Raw genomic sequence first — 12,944 nt, forward strand, 5'->3', positions numbered from 1 at the left:
TAATGTTATCAGTATTGGTAGAACATTTTACAGTGTTACGTAACACACAAGATAAGTACACACTGTCAAATTATCACATAATAATTGTAGACTTAGAGGAAAGCACTTTAAATTTCTTCTGTGATGCAGTTTGTTTGGATGAAATCACCATTGCAACCACATCTAAAATACCTATTCATTTTTAATAAGTAAAGGAAATCCCATTCCTTAGAAATATTTGCTCATGGCCTTCAGGGAAAACCAAATACTTTTTAGAACAATAAATTCTATCAAGAAATAGCCTAAACACTTAATATATTGAAAGTTTAAACATATGTTAACGCTGTCATCATTTAAACAGCATTCAAGACACGATTTCTCTGTGTCTGAATTGTGGGCAACAGGTAAGTAAACAGCCATTTCTACACATTATTCACCTTTATTTAAAAACACAAACAACCACGCAAATGCTTTAAAATTTATGTAGGCACAGTAAATCCATTGATACCAAATATATACAAATATACAGTATAGATCTTTACCTTATCTTCACAGGCATCAAATTGTCCTTGACATCAGGTCAAAATGAAAGAAATACAAGGACTTTAAAATCGAAACACTGATCTTACCAAATATATAATTTTTATTTATTAACCTATTATTAAAAACGTAGATTCATTCAGACCCATTGTATACCATGCCAAGTATTAGCTGTATGAGCTTCAGTGTTCAAGACAACTTGTTCATGAACTGTTTTCCTACAGTTGCAGGTTCTCCATTCAACCAAAAAATAGAGGTAGTAGCCAGCCAACACAGCCACAAAAATACGAAGAAGAGAAAGAACTTCACACACTGATGGAGCCAGTACAGCCTGTAACAAGCAAATAAAAATTTAATATTTACAAACATAACATCAAATTAAATACCCTACAAGCATTTTCAGTTTTGAATATGTTCTTTCTTTTGCAGCAGTGTTGAATTTCATTGTGTATACTCATAAATAGCAGAATATCAGTGTCACAAGCACAGGGAAGTCTACCTGTATCTCTTCCTGATAGCGCCTGGGAGTTTCTTTGGGTCTTCCTTGAGCACAAATGTGCGGAGTCCCATGAGACCCTGCCTCAAGTACAGATCCCAATTTAGGTTACTGATGTTGAAGTCAAAAATCTTTCGGTCATCTTCACTGAGTTTGCTCCACATGTGATGCACATTCTGGTTGGAAAACTTCCATTGTCTTGTGCAGAAATATGAAATGACATCTGTAAACTTGTGCAGTTTCTTGTAGGTCTTCATGAACCTTTATTATAAGCAAATACACATTAGTTGTTCTACAGAATAAACATTCAAAGCTGGATCTATAATTTCAGCATATTTATTTTAGTTCAACGCACCTGGGCTTTTGTCGCAAAATAAGCAGGGCAATGTCTCCTATTAGTGCTGGAAGAAGGTGAATCAGCAATGCATACAATTTGTACAAGGAGTGCACATGTACCTCGGTAAGAGTAACCATCCACACTGCGTTATCGAATGGTACCTGCCAGCTGTACTTAATGTTCTTGTTAATATAGTCACCTCAGCTTATCGGATTCTCACAAGAAGACACGTAGTTGTATACAGGAATAGCTCCAGTGCCAGATCTGCTGAAGATAAGCGAAAAGTTAGCCTGTGTAAAAATTATCATCTTGCAGGACAACTATCCCATGAAGGTATATGATGAGTGGTGTTGTATATTTATACATTCTTAATCTTGGTCCAAGATCGGGGTGAATTTCAAGGTCAGGTTTTATTCATTAATTTGGGAAATAATCTGCAGATACTGTTTGTTTATTATGGGTAGATATAAAGTTAACGTAGAAAATATGAAGAGAGAGAATCTGCAGCATCTGCTCGATGGTGGCACATCAAGAGGGTAGCATAAATTACTTTATTTCTCAAAACATTCTCAGCATTGAAAATCTATAACACAGTAGAATATTGCAAAAAGACAAATCACTAGATTTTACAGTGATTTTTTTTCCACTGCAGCAGGAACAGAAAATCTTGAGCTGTTGGATGGAATCACTTGAAGGGAGAAGTCACTGACTCTTGTATCTCATTGCATTCACTGAAAGGTCTAATTATGAATGATTCTTGTGTCTTAATTATGATCAACAATTCACCTTCGCTGCTCATGGATATGCCAGGCAGAAGTAACGAGGGCATTAACTGCCATGTCACAGGGAACCATATCCCCCACCATTTTTCCTTTAAAGTGCATGGTGCGAATCATCCCGAGACCCACACACGCCACTGCTCCTGTCGGTCCATACAGGTTGTCAATCCACCCTGGCACAGGCTCACTCCTTGTACACAAGACTAAAAAGGAAAACATTGCTAGTCATTTGCAGAAACAAAACACAGTAAACATGTCTGCAAAATTTAGTTGGCTGTCTTCTGGAAAATTTCAGCAGATAGATGCTAGATTTTTACCAATGTTTCAGTGGAGATTAATGCCTCCATCACCAATGTCAGAAGCAATAAGCTCCTTTCAAATATCAGCCAGCACTACCAGAAAAATAGTCAAGTTACAAATCTAATGCTTACAAAATTTTTATTCCATCATAATTTCTGTTGCCATAGATCCTAATAATAATCACTGTACCTTGCATTCATTATATAACAAGAAGCTATAATTTGCAGTCTACAGTCAACTCACTGATGGAGGGTCTGAACACTCCGACAGGAAGATCCTTGCCGACAGTCCTCACTATATCTTCAGCTATTGCTTTGGTATAAGTGTATGTGTTCGGCCAGGCACCCAAAATCCTGCGAGAATAAAAACATGCTGCAAAAATTTATGATTGTATAATTTTGAACATATCTAGGAGGTTTGAAAATGTATGAAAAACCATTTATTAACTCAGGTTAGAAATGTTGACAAAAATAATTCCTTTCAGACTGAGTACATTACCTTTCACCAACTCATTATCAAAGATTTTGTGTTTATTATGCAAATGAATACCCTTAGGTCATATCCTGTAACATATGTGAAGTTAATTTTATATTTTAAATTTAATGCTTTAAAGCACGGAGTTGCCTACTTGTCACTTCTTAAACATTAAATACCTCTGCATCTTTAACAAACAGCAATTACTTCATAAGGAACATTAAATAATGTATCTTTGTAAAGGAGACCAAGTACGAAATCTAGTCCTAAATATTATTTAGATAAGCTTTGTGTCGCTATGTATCTGAAACCTTACCTTAACAAGTACGAAAAAGTTTAACATTTCATAATAAACATTAAATATTGTACTACATAGACAAATATATTTAAATATATCATTAAAGTCTATTTATTACACACTGCAATAAACTATTCCTCACAACGCTATGAAAATACGTCCACTATTTAAATATTGAAAGTTCAGTAACAGAAAATTCTAGTCAGAACAAATACAAATCTACAGGCAACTCACTTTGGAGTAATGGTGGTCAAAGTATTATCGTCGAAGATTTCGGCTAACTGTACAATCCCCTCGCCAGTGATGGGCGGGTCGTAGAACTCTTCGTCGATGGATGTGCGGTGGCAGTGACTGAACGCGGTGGATACATGAACCACCACCTACAGAAAGAATCCACTTCATGTAAAAAGGAAAATTAGCTACAACTGATCTTCATAGAGTTACGAAACAAAATATTCTCACAAAAATATATGAAGCCTCGCTGCAAAATTTGTTCAGGACTTTACAATCTATATCTCATGTTTCTATGAGCGTCTTTAACATACGAGGTGCGATCGGAAAGTTTCTAGACTGCGCCTATAAAAACCCGTACACTTATCTCAGGTATTAAATTCATCCATCACCCTCGAAGTAGTTCCCCTGGGAGTGAACACAACGATCCCAGCGCCGCTGCCAAGCCTGGAAGCATCCCTGGAAATCTTTCTTTGTCAGCCTGTCAAGCACCATCTGCGATTCTGCCTGAATCTCTTCTATCGTCTCAAATCTCCTTCCCTTTAGCTGAATTTTCATCTTTGAGAAGAGGAAGAAGTCACACGGAGCTAAATCCGGCGAATATGGAGGGTGCGGGATGACGGTCATGGTGTTTGAGGCAAAAAACTGCCGAACTTTGAGGGCGGTGTGCGCTGGCGCGTTGTCATGATGCGTCGCATGTGGAGTTCTTCCTTTAGAACAGCTGACAGGTCCCATAGCCTATCCCAATAATGTCGCACAAGTCGTTGATGGTACGACGTCGATCTTCGTGAATGGCCTGCCGAATCTTCGTAACATTTTCGGGCGTTGTGCTCGAAGATGGTCGTCCAGAACGCTCGTCATCATCGACAGAGGTTCGGCCATTTTTAAAACGTGAATGCCACACAAAAGTTTGTGCACGACCCATTGCAGACTCCCCAAATGCTTGCTTTAGCATTTCATAGGTTTCCGTAGCCGTTTTGGCGAGTCTTTGGCAAGAGATTCAGGCAGAATCGTAGATGGTGCTTGACAGGCTGACAAAGAAAGATTTCCAGGGATGCTTCCAGGCTTGGCAGCGGCGCTGGGATCGTTGTGTTCACTCCCAGGGGAACTACTTCGAGGGTGATGGATGAATTTAATACCTGAGATAAGTGTACGGGTTTTTATACGCGCAGTCTTGAAACTTTCCGATCGCACCTCGTATCTTCCTTCTCCAACTTTCGAGAGAAATTTTTCTTCGGTATATGACCTTCTAAGACTTCTTGAAAGAGAGAGGAATAAAGAATGGTATGCATTTCTATGCTCATTTAGGGAAGAATTATGACGCTTTTTACAACAATATAAAAGAGAGAGAGATATGTAGAGATTCAGGTGTAGTGAATTAATTTTAGCTAACATATGGTAAATTAGGAATGTAGAGATTTGAAGTTACATAGAATTAAGTGTAGCAGACATTTGAATTTGCTATAATGTGGGAATGAGTTGATGTCATTTCCTGGCATTGAGTAAAGTAGCAAGGCTAACTCACCTTTCTCTAAGGGGATGAGAAGGAGAAATTATCCGGAAATGCAGACGTAGCCATTGGGCAGTCAGCAGAAATATGGGAAACGCGAGCGAAAATGTTGACCAGGGAAGTGGGAGATTGAACGCGGTCAGAACCGCCGAACTTTGAAGATAGAAAGAGGTCACTGAAGCCATGGGCAAGGGGACTCTGATCGGGCTACTGATAACAGGTAAGCGCTGAGGCGATGACTCCGAGTATAGTGCGGGTAGATTATTAAATCTTCAAAATTTACGTAACAAAACTGTTGTTGAGATAAAGTGAACTAGCCTGTATTAGGAAGGTAATGTTTACTTCAAATGTAAAATTTATGTAATACTTAGTGTTAGAAATAAATGGTGTATAGTCTTAGGGAACCAGCTGTAGCTTCGTGGAAGAAATATCATATCAGCTGAGTATGTTTAAGCTGACGACAGCGTCCTTGTGAACTTGCCTTGCTACATTCCAAGCTACGCTACCAACATTAGTAGGACTAATCCTATCCATAATATCATCATTAAACAGGTAAAAAGAAACTTATTGCACTGACCTTGATGTTGGGACAGTCCCGACATAGCAGTAGCAACTTTCGAGTGCCAACCACGTTGATGGCTGTGGCGATTTGCAGCTTCTCGTCGAATCGAACAGTGGCTGCCATGTGGAACACAATGTGCACATTATCCACAATGCGTTGTCTGTCGTCAGGACTCAAACCCAGACCCGCCTTTGAGGAGTCGCCTTCCACAGGAAGGATCTTCTCTCTGAAGCCAGGCTGTACTTCTCTCAACTTTTCAAACAGCTGCAATAATTCGGAGTTTTTTTCTGTGTTTCTTGGTTACAAAAGTGAAAAAATGTTTTTGAAAGAGATTGGAAATAATGGAATAATAGTCAGATGTAGGTTCAATCTGAGCGTCCAACAATTTGCTATCGTGCCTATGCGTTACGGTTCAATCGAATAGTGGAACTCAAGTTCAACGTCACTCCCGCCACTGCAATGAGGAGTTACACCTTCATTCGGTTTGTTTCCTGAACCAAACGTCACGTACGGGACGACCGATGCAACAAAACGCGTTCACGTGCAAAGTGGCCATACAAGGAACAAAGCGTAAACATACCGACGTATATTTCGACATGTTACAATTCCACGTTCAATGACTATTCATACTATGGTAAAAACTAAGGCTGCGGTGACACTGCACGCGTATTCGACCCTAATTTAAGGTCGGGCGAACTATCAAAAACGTTACAAGTTCCGTAACAGGTCAAGGTGCAGGCGAATTTATCGCGGTATCCCTTGACACCCGTCGCCTTTAACACAGGTTTGTTTTCAGTCGTGCGAAAAGATGGATACTGAAAAATTAGTTAATCTTGTGTTCAATGAAAATGCTTCGCAGTACCAGAAAATGAAAACTTATCACAACAGAGAGGTTTGAAGGAAGGTTTGGGAAATGTTAGTGAGGTTATGAATGTCTCAAGTGACCAAATAATGCAATTTTTGTATTGCAAACTGTTCCTTGCTACATCAGTATCAACTCTACATATATGCATTTTAAAGCAGTTTGATTTTTGCACAGATAATTAGGGAACGCTGAACTGTTGGATAATGCTCTTTTACTACTGTTAAAATAGTTTTTAAACTCATCTCTTCTGTCTCAAGCCTGTTGTGCTCACCTAGCATTTGATTGCGATCTGTTTATATTTATTATGTTGTCGACGAAGTAATAGTTAGAACATAAATATCTCGTTTCTTAATAATAATGTTATGTAACAAGCATATACAGTCATACCTCGTTTTATTGTGCTTCGCAGTTATTGCAGGGTTTTTTTTTTTTACAATTTTTTCCAAAAGCATGTGCTCGCTTCGTATCTGTGTCATATTTTGGTAATTCTCGCAATGTTCAAACATTGTTTTATCTCCTGGTTTATTCACCGTTCAGCCACCTGACGCGGCTTGTAACTCGAGAGTCTTTTATAAGCTTTATCTGCTTCAGTTTATATACACTTATTGAGTAATGTTCATATTTAATCTTACCTCAGTGCCAAATGTTCTGATGGTGAAATACACTCTCGGAAAGAACTCTGCCTTTTTATTGCTTCCTCGTCGGTGTTTATTCAACATCCTACAATAGTCATGAAAGTTAGTTGCTTGCAAGCACAATTTATAAAAAAAAAAACGTGAAATTCACTTTCATGTCTGTCTTGGTATGTATTATTGATCCAACATCGTCGTGCGTTTCTTCCACTCACTTCAGCAAACCGTAATTTAACAAATACATTTCTTTCTCAAGCTCCATTTTCATACTGACGGCTGGAACCACAAACATTCCCGCGTTGTAGCTTGCAGTTTTACCACAAGTCCAAGCGGTTTACGAGATCAAATATTTTGAAATTTTAGCTCGAATCGCTGTGCTGGCCGTACAGTACAGGGAAGGCGCATGAGCAGGAAAGCTACGTTCGCCTCTTGCGTTCTCCTACGCAGGACAAAACAAGTGATTCCCTCGCTTACGTACGGCATTGCCCGCACGCGTGGAGTGTGACCGCAGCGTAGAAGAGACAAGACTTGTTGCTGGATAAAAGCGCAGAATTGAACTCGAAAGAGAAAACGTTTGAAATCGGCGTTTGCAACTGTCACACGTGCTCAAAAATTCCAAACGTGTTACGTTAGTAGGAGGAGTGCAAAGACGAATTTTCACGAAGTCAAATTTCCTTGATTCTATGCATAGAATACACCCCTAAAGTGAAGCCACGTGCTTCAGAAGCAACTTGTGCGTTGGCTGGCATTAAAAGTGTTGAACAATCCGTTCGCACTCACCGGGTCCTCGAAAATTTCCTGCATCCTGAGTCCTACGTCCTTGCCTTTCTTGCTTCGGACCAGCAGGTAGATGCTGCTGAGATGTGGGCAGGACCGGAGCAGTTTCTCCACCAGAACTTTGCCCATGAACCCCGTTCCACCCGTGATCAGAACATTGGCTCCCCTGTAGAACTCCTGGACCGTCGTGCCTCTGTCCTCTGACAAGTGCATCTCTAAAGTAATGAAAGCATTTAAGACACGAATTCAGAACTTCGTAGCATTTCTTAAGCAATATTTCTTCGGAGACGCACAATCCTCGGGAATTCCATACAACAAAACACTGCATTGAGGATAGTGATCCGAATCTGAAATTTCATGTACGCTAGAACGTCTTTGCTTCTAACTCACTCTTTATCACACATATTTGCTGATTTCAGTCTTAATCCATGATTTTTGTAGCAGTTTGAAGTGTCAACGTCATTTCTCCCGATTTTTTTGCGAATTCCTTTCTGCGTGTCAGTCCTTGTCCGCGTCGTTTCCGTGTTATCTTATCCCCTCCCCAAAATCAGTCGTAATCATCGCAAAGAGCTAAAAAAATTTCACGATTATATGCCCCGATTTTCACTACTACTCTTGTTCGAAAACATGGACTAGCTTTTCGATTGGGCCCAACAGAATAGGTTTTACCTGAACACGGAGAAAGATTCCATTCACCAAAACATCGTATTTTATTAAATCTGGGGCGATGGATAATGTCCAGCTTGTAGTTTGCTTCAACACCGCACCATCGTCACAAACCTTCGGAATTAAGTACCAAAATAGTAGCGACAACATTTTACTAATGCCTTTTCTCCGATCCTTCTGCCTTTTCATAGCCTGCTGAATAATATTCAGTTTCAGATCTTATTTCCATCTCGAAGCATATAATTCGACTGTAAATTATTTAAAGTCCTAAATAATTAGAAAGTTGGAACATACTGTAACACCAGGAAAGCGACATATCTTGTCCAAGTGAACGGATCCGAGCTCTTCAGTTGACTGACGTCTTCCATTACCTATCCTCTTTATTTACGCACAATACATACAATACGATAATGATAATGGGTTATGTCAGAATGAGTAACAACGCATGTTGCATAATAGCATTCATCTGTTTAACTCAAAACTGTAACCAGCATTGGCGATTAGTTATGTAAACACGACTAGATTTAAGAAGAATGGTAAAATACACCAATTCATCCATCCACTCTCCAGCTATTATGTCCATCCTAACATCCTGGGGTCTCGGGTTCGATTCCCTGCGGTGCCCGAATTTATAACTTGTGTTTTGCAAGGCCGTGGTCTAGGCAACACGGAGTTTTCCTCCGGGGGCTTCCCCGGTTTCTCCGTGGCATCCCAACAATTACTCCATTCACACACAGAAGAAGGCAATGGCAAACCACTTCTGGATCATCTGCCAAGAACGTATATGAACAGGTCCCAGTCCGAGAAAAGGATGGAAGGATCCTGTTCATATGGACCTGTCGGCAGACAGAACACTAAATAAATAAATAAATAACATACATCCATTGGTAGTGACTACTCATCGTGTGGAAAGTCAACGAAGTACCTGTGTTCCAGTCCAAGAAGTGGATTTTTATGTAAAAATAAAAAGCCTTTAAAGGTACTTTCCCCATAATTTATAATCTTAATCGAATGGGTGTGCAATATTGCATAATTGTACACTTTAAGTGAGAGCTCGAGATGTGTGAATAAAGCATTTTCTACATATAATAAAAAGAGTTAAAATACAGTTCAAAATTTTAGATTTTTGGTTTTACTATGTTAAGTTATATTGTGGTAGGTAAAAAATTGTCACACTTTCTTAGTTTCCTGTGTAAAATTAGAGACGACAGCTCCATTCTACACATAACATGGTCTCCATTAGTTAGTCTACAGATTGTCTACAAAACTTGAAAAATACTTTGACTCTATCTGAGCTACATTACGGTAGGTTCTAAATATCTCGTTGTTTTCGTTGCAAGTAGAGTTAATTGATGGAATACTTAGGTATTCTACAATGAAACACATACATTTTCTTATCGATATATTATTTTCTTAAGCCGTTAACACATAACATACCCGGAAATTCTATGACATGTGGAACACGACGTGTTTATTCTATAGCCCACGAAGGACACTTACTTTTTCTGCTACGTATTGAAGAAATTTCTTCACGCGAGGCTGGAACACGCACTTTGGACATTACTTGAGAAGACACGGCGCAATTCAAAATGTTCTTGCCTTTTAATTCCAGTTGTCCCACGCTAAAGCTTTACACTGAAGTTTCGAATGAAGAAGTTATTTTGAAGATGCAGCTACACGACAAATTCTCCATGGTCACTGGAATACTGTTATTGCAAGTTATGGGTGTGGTTTCCATTTTGGCAAATAACCTTGTTCTTTTTTCTCTTTCAACCAGGAAAATCAAGTTTATAGTGATCATACGTATTTTAAATCATGTCCAGTGGAACATACAGAGTATCCACAGTGAAACGCCCTGATTTTGGAGCGTTTTTAAAAAGAGGCAAAAGATTTTCTACTACAGGAGTTCAAATTCCAGCCTAAATTTTTAGGCTACCTCACGGGCCACCGTTGGGGCGCTGTTGTCATTTCACCCAAAGATGGCGTCAGTTCAGGAGATGCCGCGAGTTGTGTGGTTTTCTGAGTTTAAGTCCATTGTGAGATTGCAGAGGGAGTTCCGTCGTGTTTATCAGAAAGCAGCACCAGAGACCAAGAGGATTAAAGCATGGCACAACAAGTTTCTGGAGACTGGGAGCGTTTTAAAGGACACGGAGGAGGCCGGCAACGTGTCTCCGATGAGAAGGTTCATAAGTCCAAGGAAGCCAATTCGTCGGGCTTCACAGGAACTGCAGATGCCACGAGCAACTGTGCATAAGGTTCTCCGAAAGCGGTTGCGTCTCTATGCGTACAAGGTGCAGATTCTACGGATTGGCTTCCACGTTCCCCTGACATCACGTCACTGGATTTTTTTTTTGTGGGGCTACGTGAAGGACAGAATTTACGTCACTAAATGCGAGACCTTCGAGACGGATTGTGAAAGCTGTCGGCACCATCACTCCGGACGGACACATTACAGATTAAAAATAATTATATGTATCTACTTCAAGTATTAATCTTATTTTTTAACGTGTTCTTAAGAATGAAGTTTCTTTTATAATTATTATATGTCATACCAAGATTCAACCGTAGGAGTTTCAGTGTTCAAACCAAGTAACTCATGAACTGTTTTCCTACAATGACAGGTTTTCCTCAGGTTCTCCTCCATTTAATCAGAAGATGGAGATGATGGCCAACCAATAAAGCCACAAAAATATGAAGAAGAAAAAGAACTTCAGGCACTGATGAAGCCAGTACAGCCTGAAACAAGCAAATCAAAATTTAATCTTCACAAACATAACCTCCAGTTTGACTCCCAACCTTTTTTTTCAGTTTTAATTATTTTATTTATTTTGTAGCAGGGTTTGAATTCATCATGTATACTCAAAACATATTAAAATATTGTAAGATTTTCAAGCAAATTATTAATATCACTTTCACCACGTAAGCAGGGAAGTCTACCTGTATCTCTTCCTAATAGCTTGTGGGAGTTTCTTTGGGTCTTCCTTGAGCACAAATGTACGAACTCCCATGAGACCCTGCCTCAAGTACAGATCCCAATTCAGGTTACTGATGTTGAAGTCAAAAATCTCTCGGTCGTCTTCACTGAGCTTGTTCCACATATGAATCATGTTCTGGTTAGAAAACGCCCACTGTCGATTGCGGAAGTATGAAGTGGCATCTAAAAGCTTGTTTATCATCCTGTAAATCGTAATCAACCTTGAATATAAGCAAACACACATTAGTTGTTCTATGGAATAAACATTAAAAGCTGGGTCTATAATTTCAGCATATTTATTTCAATTCTAGTTACAATTTAGTGTACCTGGGCTTTTGTCCAATGGCAAGCAATGCAGTGTCTCCCAATAGTGCTGGAAGAAGGTGAATCAGCAATGCATACACTTTGTACAAGGAGTGCACATGTACCTCGGTGAAAGTGATCATCCACACTGCATTATCAAATGGTACCTGCCAGCTGTGCTTCATGCTCGTGTTAATAAGGTTGATCCAAGTTGTTGGATTCTCACAAGACGAAACGTAGTTGTATACAGGAATACGTTCAATTCCAGACCTGCCGCAATTAAGCCAAAAAATTATATTGTGTATAAATTATGATTTAGAATGACAACTGCACCATGAAGGTAAATGATTAGTGGGGTTGTATATTTATACATTTTAATCAAGTTCTAGATGGGTTGTGGTGGTAAATGTAATGATCTGGTTGCATTCGTCTTGGGCAATGATTCGTGTACGGTGTTTGTCCGTTTAGGCGTAAATAAATGCCATTTTAGGCAATATGAAAAGAAAAAGTTTACGGTATCTGACCTATGACGATATGGTAAGACGGTAGCACAACTGGCTGGGTATATGTATACAGCATTCTTCAAAACAATCACGAAAAAATTTATATATATTAAGAGGTAGAATGGTGCACAATGACAAATCACCAGATTGTCCATTGAGTTTTGTATTCAGTTCAGGAGAAAAATAAACTCTTGAGCTATTGGTTCGACTCACTTGAAGGGAGGACTGCCTGAATATTGTGTCTCATTCCATGTTTCTGAAAATAGAAACTCAGTGAAGAGTCTAATTATGAACTATTCTATAATTTACCTTCACTGTTCATGAATATGCCAGATTTTGATCTAGTAGTACTACATTGAGGATTTGACATCAATATTAAGCCAAACGTTTCCTCCATAAATGTGACAAAGCTTTGATTTTCCTCCTTCTTTAAAACAATGTTAAAATCTCCTGTCAATATTATCGGCATTGTATTAGGATCTTCAGTGTCCATAACTGAAAACATCTTTGTATAATTTCTCAAATGACTCAAAATAAATCTCTTACAATCATCAATCGGTGTGTGATTACAAATATACAGGATTACAATTAAAACGTTTCACCATTGACCATAAACTCTGCCGACAGATATCACCTCTCTTTTCAGCTGCAGTTATTCTGTAATCTTCTCCATCCTCCTTAGGTAACTTCATCAACAGATGTGGGGTAGCCATGGTAG

The 12,944-nt window shown here is 39.1% G+C and overlaps 1 pseudogene across 1 annotated transcript; it reads right to left on the bottom strand.

Moving 5' to 3' along the window:
• Positions 1–445: 445 nt before the first annotated feature.
• Positions 446–8,953, bottom strand: LOC110837959 (fatty acyl-CoA reductase wat-like; annotated as a pseudogene). The gene is made up of 9 exons (XR_015537978.1): positions 8,741–8,953; positions 7,784–7,995; positions 5,522–5,770; positions 3,438–3,583; positions 2,675–2,784; positions 2,139–2,334; positions 1,371–1,616; positions 1,019–1,276; positions 446–850 (listed from the first exon to the last, which is right to left on the bottom strand). The product of XR_015537978.1 is annotated as a fatty acyl-CoA reductase wat-like (transcript).
• Between the last annotated feature and the right edge of the window lie 3,991 nt (positions 8,954–12,944).

Source organism: Zootermopsis nevadensis, unplaced genomic scaffold (assembly GCF_977971745.1).
Source record: "Zootermopsis nevadensis isolate Lab colony 2312 unplaced genomic scaffold, Znev_1.0 Znev_ptg000030l, whole genome shotgun sequence".
Classification (NCBI taxonomy): Eukaryota; Metazoa; Arthropoda; class Insecta; order Blattodea; family Termopsidae; genus Zootermopsis; species Zootermopsis nevadensis.